Genomic DNA, 4,253 nt, shown 5'->3' with positions numbered 1-4,253 from the left:
GAGAGAGAGAGAGAGAAAGGGGGGAGAGAGAGAGAGGGAGAGGAAAAGGGAGAAGAAAGGGGGAGAGAGAGAGAGAGAGGGAGAGAGAGAGAGCAGGATCTGCGTGGGTTTCACACAGAACCATCTGGGTGAGAGATAAGATATTCTCAGACTAATCAATGAACACACTTGACAAGGATTTAGCAAACCAGCCTCCACCAGAGCCTTCTCCAGACCTTGGGGCTGCTGTAGGTGTGCAGGAAGAGCAATATGGGATCAGGAATAGAGACAACTTATTGCTTAGGAAAATTCAGATGATGAGACAACAGAGTGGGCCTCTGAAGATCCCAGGAAGTTCCAGGCCTTATTCCCACCCCTCTGCCCTCACTCCCAGGTTCTGCTCCTACCCCCTGCCCCTCCACACCAGATCTAGTAGGGTTAGAGAATTAAGTGAGGGTGGGGATGGCAGCTTATGGGGCAGGTTCTCTGCAGCTCAGTTTGGGGACTGGGCTCCAGGTCACAGAATGGGAATGGCAGGGCTGGGCGTGAAACAAACGAGCAAGAAGGGCCTGTTCTTTCTCTCGACGTCAACAAGCCGCTTACCCTGCCTTCTACAATCTGCTCCCACTCCACACTGTCTCTTTCATGGCCCAGAGACAGTCTGCAGAATAGAAACACCCCAGGCCCCAGTGCAGGCCTGAGCCCAGGAGATGCTGGCCCAGTGGAGAGGAGGCAAGAAGGACTTGAAGAATGCGGCTCCCAACTGGTCCAAGCCCAGGTCACTCAGTTAGTGTGGAAAGAGCAGCTCAGGGTCTCCACTAACCTGCGGGCCCCACACACTGCCTTCTAGGGACAAGCGGGAAAGAGCAGATCAAAAGGCTCAGGTTTGTGTGCCCTCCTGAGAAATCAGCCTGGCAAAGGCACATAGATGCCTTGGCTGGGCAGGAAAGGTCAGAAGTCCAGCTTGGGCTGTCCTAGGCTCCTGGAGCACAGGCTGAAAGAATAGGAGTTTTCACCAAGGAACTGTAGGGGACCTGCGTCGGGCTGTGGTCACTCTCCCATCTCAGACCTCAGAGAGCTGGGAAGCCTGGGCCATCTGAATTCTAGGCAAGATTGGCAGGAGCCAGGATGGAGGTGAGAGCAGAAAGGCAGATCCCTGGCAAAGACACCGCATCCTAGAAATGAGGCCCAGAAGCACGGACCAAGCCAGAGGCCATTCCTCAGCGGCTTGGGTTGATCACACACACACAGGCTGTGGATAGAACAGTGCCAGCCAGATTCCCCAGAGGCAAACGAAGGAGTCTGGGGTTTACCCTGCTTTGTGTGGCAAGCTGTTCCCTTGTGACCCGTCAGCCATCATAGGGACCCTGATGACAGATAGGGAGAGAGGCTGGAACTTGGAGGTGCCAATGTAGCTGACCCAGAGTGAAGCTCTCAGGCCTTGGAGTTAGGGTGGGCAGAGGGATACAGGATCAGGAGCAGGTAGCCAGTGCTGAGGGTCATGCAGGCTTTTGGCCTGGGACTGCAGCGTCTCTCCCCACCAGGTCTGCACAACTGTGTGCACACTTACCTCTCCGGGCTGCAACTGCGCCAAGTCTTCTTCAGTTGAACTCTCACTTGTCCTGTCTGCAAAGGAAATGGGGTCACCCTGGTGGCCATGGCACCAAAGCCTCCATCCATAGCTCTGTCTTCCTAAAAGCCACACCTGTAGACCTAACCTACAAGTTACCTTAGAGGGGCCCAAACATCTCTATGCAGCCTGTCTTTGTCGTTACTGAGTTATCAGACATCTCCACAGCCAGGATGCTTCCTTAGTTCCCCAACATTGACCGAGTCACTCCAGGGACCCAACTGCTCAGTTATGTCAGAGCATCTTATGTAGTCTACTTAAAAGTCACCCCTCAGCTGGGTGATGGCATATGCCTTTAATCCCATCACTCGGGAGGCAGAGGCAGGTGGATCTCTGTGAGTTCGAGGCCAGCCTGGTCTACAAGAGCTAGTTCCAGGACAGGCTCCAAAGCTACAGAGAAACCCTGTCTCAAAAAAACAAACACAAAAAAATAAAAGCCACCCCTCTGGGACACTGGTCACTCCTTTGTGAATGGTCCCAAGGTTCCAGAATTCCATGTCTACAACCAGGGTTTTCCAGAGCTCTACTGTCTAGTCCCTCTGCCTTCAGGGGAACCCTGAGGCCACTCTTCTCAGGGAACCGGTACCCAGAGAGAGCCCTGTCGCTTCCTGAAGCTTGGTACCACTCTCTTTCTCAAGCTCTTGCTTCATTCACTACACCTGTGATCTGGTTTGTCTTGAATGTTCCTGCTTCAGAGAGGCCTGCTAGAGTTGCTCAGCCAGCCTCCCTGCTCACCTCCCAGCTGACATGGATTAAGGACGACCACACAGAACTATGCCTTCCCAGACCCCAATGTCCAAGGTTCCCCAGTCCACATGGACAGTCCAGTCATATACCTCTGCTCAAGCCCAGTCTGCTCTTCAGGAGCAGACATGCCAGGCTCAGTTTACCCCAGGAGTCCAATCCTGTGGCCTTGCGTAAGCTTACCCGCTCCTGGCTGCTACCTTGTGCCTTTTAGCCTTTTTGTGGGGACAGGACCTCGTCACAACAGGCTCTGCAGTGGTACCACTTCTGTCCCCAGCAGCCAGTTGCCCTCAGCTTTACCCCAGCAGCGCCTCCAATCCACGTCCCCGGCCAAGCTCCTCCCCCACTGCCTGCTGCTCCCAGGGCTGCCCATCACCCACACTGCAGAAGTGAGAGGCTTTAATGAGGGCCATCGATGTGAGCATTGGCTGATGGAAGTTGCCAAGATGGGAGAATAAACTTTTCCCTCTGCTTCTCTCACCCCCAGACTTTTACTTTGCCTTGCCTGTGCTTCCTGGTACTGAAGTGACCGAATAGGTACAGCACAGCGTTATGCATGGGTCCTGCTTTCTGGGACATCCATGCCAAGCTAACACCTCCCTGTAGAACAGGAGTGTCTACTTCATGCTTGCTGTCCCTGTCTCTTCCTGCAGGTCCACAAAGGGGATGGTGTGGGACCCTGGCAGACTTCAGAGTCACAGTTCCAGTTAATTGCTGGGATAAAGCACTCTCACCAAAAACAATTTAGGGAAAGAAAGGGCTTATATCAGTTTATAAGTTACAGTGCTTCAGCGAGGGAAATCAATACAGGAGCTCAAGTGGGAAGTGGAAGGTGAAACCGTGGGAGAACACTGCTTGCTGGCTTGCTTGACTTAGCTAGTCCAGGAGGGACCACTTGCCTAGGGGATGGTGCCACCCATAGTGGGCTAGCCCTCCTACATAAATTTAACAAGACAGTTTCCCATAGATACCCCACCAGACAGTGTGCTCTAGGCAATCCCTCGGTTAGGGCTTTCCTCCCTAAGGGCTGTAGGCTGTATCAAGTTGACAAAGCTCACTGTGACACTCACCTTTGCGGGTCTGACAGCAGGAGTCAGGTAGAGGGAGTGGGGTGGGGCAGCCAGGGTCAGGGCAGGTCATGAGACCGCAGTAGGTGTGTCCTTCCTGACAGACAGAACACACCAGACTGGAAATGAACTCTGTTGAACAACCTTGGGGCCCAGGAGAGCCTCTTTCCCTGGGCACAAACAGCCTTGAGGTCACCCCTGAGGTAGAGGATGGAGGGAAGGGGCGTGTGGTTCCTGAGCAAGGTAAGTCAGCTCAGGAGTTTCCCCTTGACCTCCTTTTCCCTCTCCAAGCCCTGAAAAGAACTTCACTGCCAATATTCCCTCAGCTTTCACGGCCACCTGTGAGATGGGCTTCAAGATGGGGGTTCCAGGAAAGAGGGGGGAACTGTGTCATCCAGTCAAAGAGAAAGTTAGGGTAGAAGGAAGCAGAGCCCAGGCTTCGGGCTTTTCCTACAGAAATCGGTATCTCTCTCCTGGGCCTGCATCAGGGACCCAGCAAGGGACAGGACTACATGGGTGACTCCTAGGCTTATAACGACCTTGATGAAAACCATTGGCCTTGAACTTCAAGACCCACTCTCAAAGGTGAGACTCGAGGATGCAGGAGCCTCAAGGAGGCAAGAGGCTGGGCACCTTTGGAGAAGTCTTTTCTCCTGAGTTTCACCTTCTATGAAAGGCAGTGAGCACACTCATTTGGGTTGTGAAGATCAGCTGTGAGTGTGACCCGGAAAAGCTTCTGTAAGACCCTGTGTTCCTGTAGTCTGAGAAGTAAGGATCCTGCCCCAGAGGGGAGGTCAGAACACAAGCCAGAGCCATAAACGGGGGGGGGGGGG

At 53.6% G+C, this 4,253-nt stretch overlaps 1 long non-coding RNA gene across 1 annotated transcript in view; it reads right to left on the bottom strand.

Annotated features, from left to right (window-relative positions):
* Positions 1-24: 24 nt before the first annotated feature.
* Positions 25-4,253, bottom strand: part of LOC126496224 (uncharacterized) — a 5,842-nt gene continuing 1,613 nt past the window's right edge. Inside the window, exons 2-3 of the long non-coding RNA XR_007590310.1 lie at positions 3,424-3,517; positions 25-1,605 (exon numbers count right to left, since the gene is read on the bottom strand). This is a non-coding gene — a long non-coding RNA (uncharacterized lncRNA). The remainder of the gene's footprint in view (positions 1,606-3,423; positions 3,518-4,253) is intronic.

Source organism: Alexandromys fortis, unplaced genomic scaffold (assembly GCF_014885135.2).
Source record: "Alexandromys fortis isolate MF-2015 unplaced genomic scaffold, M_Fortis_MF-2015_v1.1 scaffold_1917, whole genome shotgun sequence".
Lineage (NCBI taxonomy): Eukaryota > Metazoa > Chordata > Mammalia > Rodentia > Cricetidae > Alexandromys > Alexandromys fortis.
The sequence above is the reverse complement of the archived record's forward strand: the minus strand, read 5'-3'. Positions and strand labels throughout refer to the sequence as shown.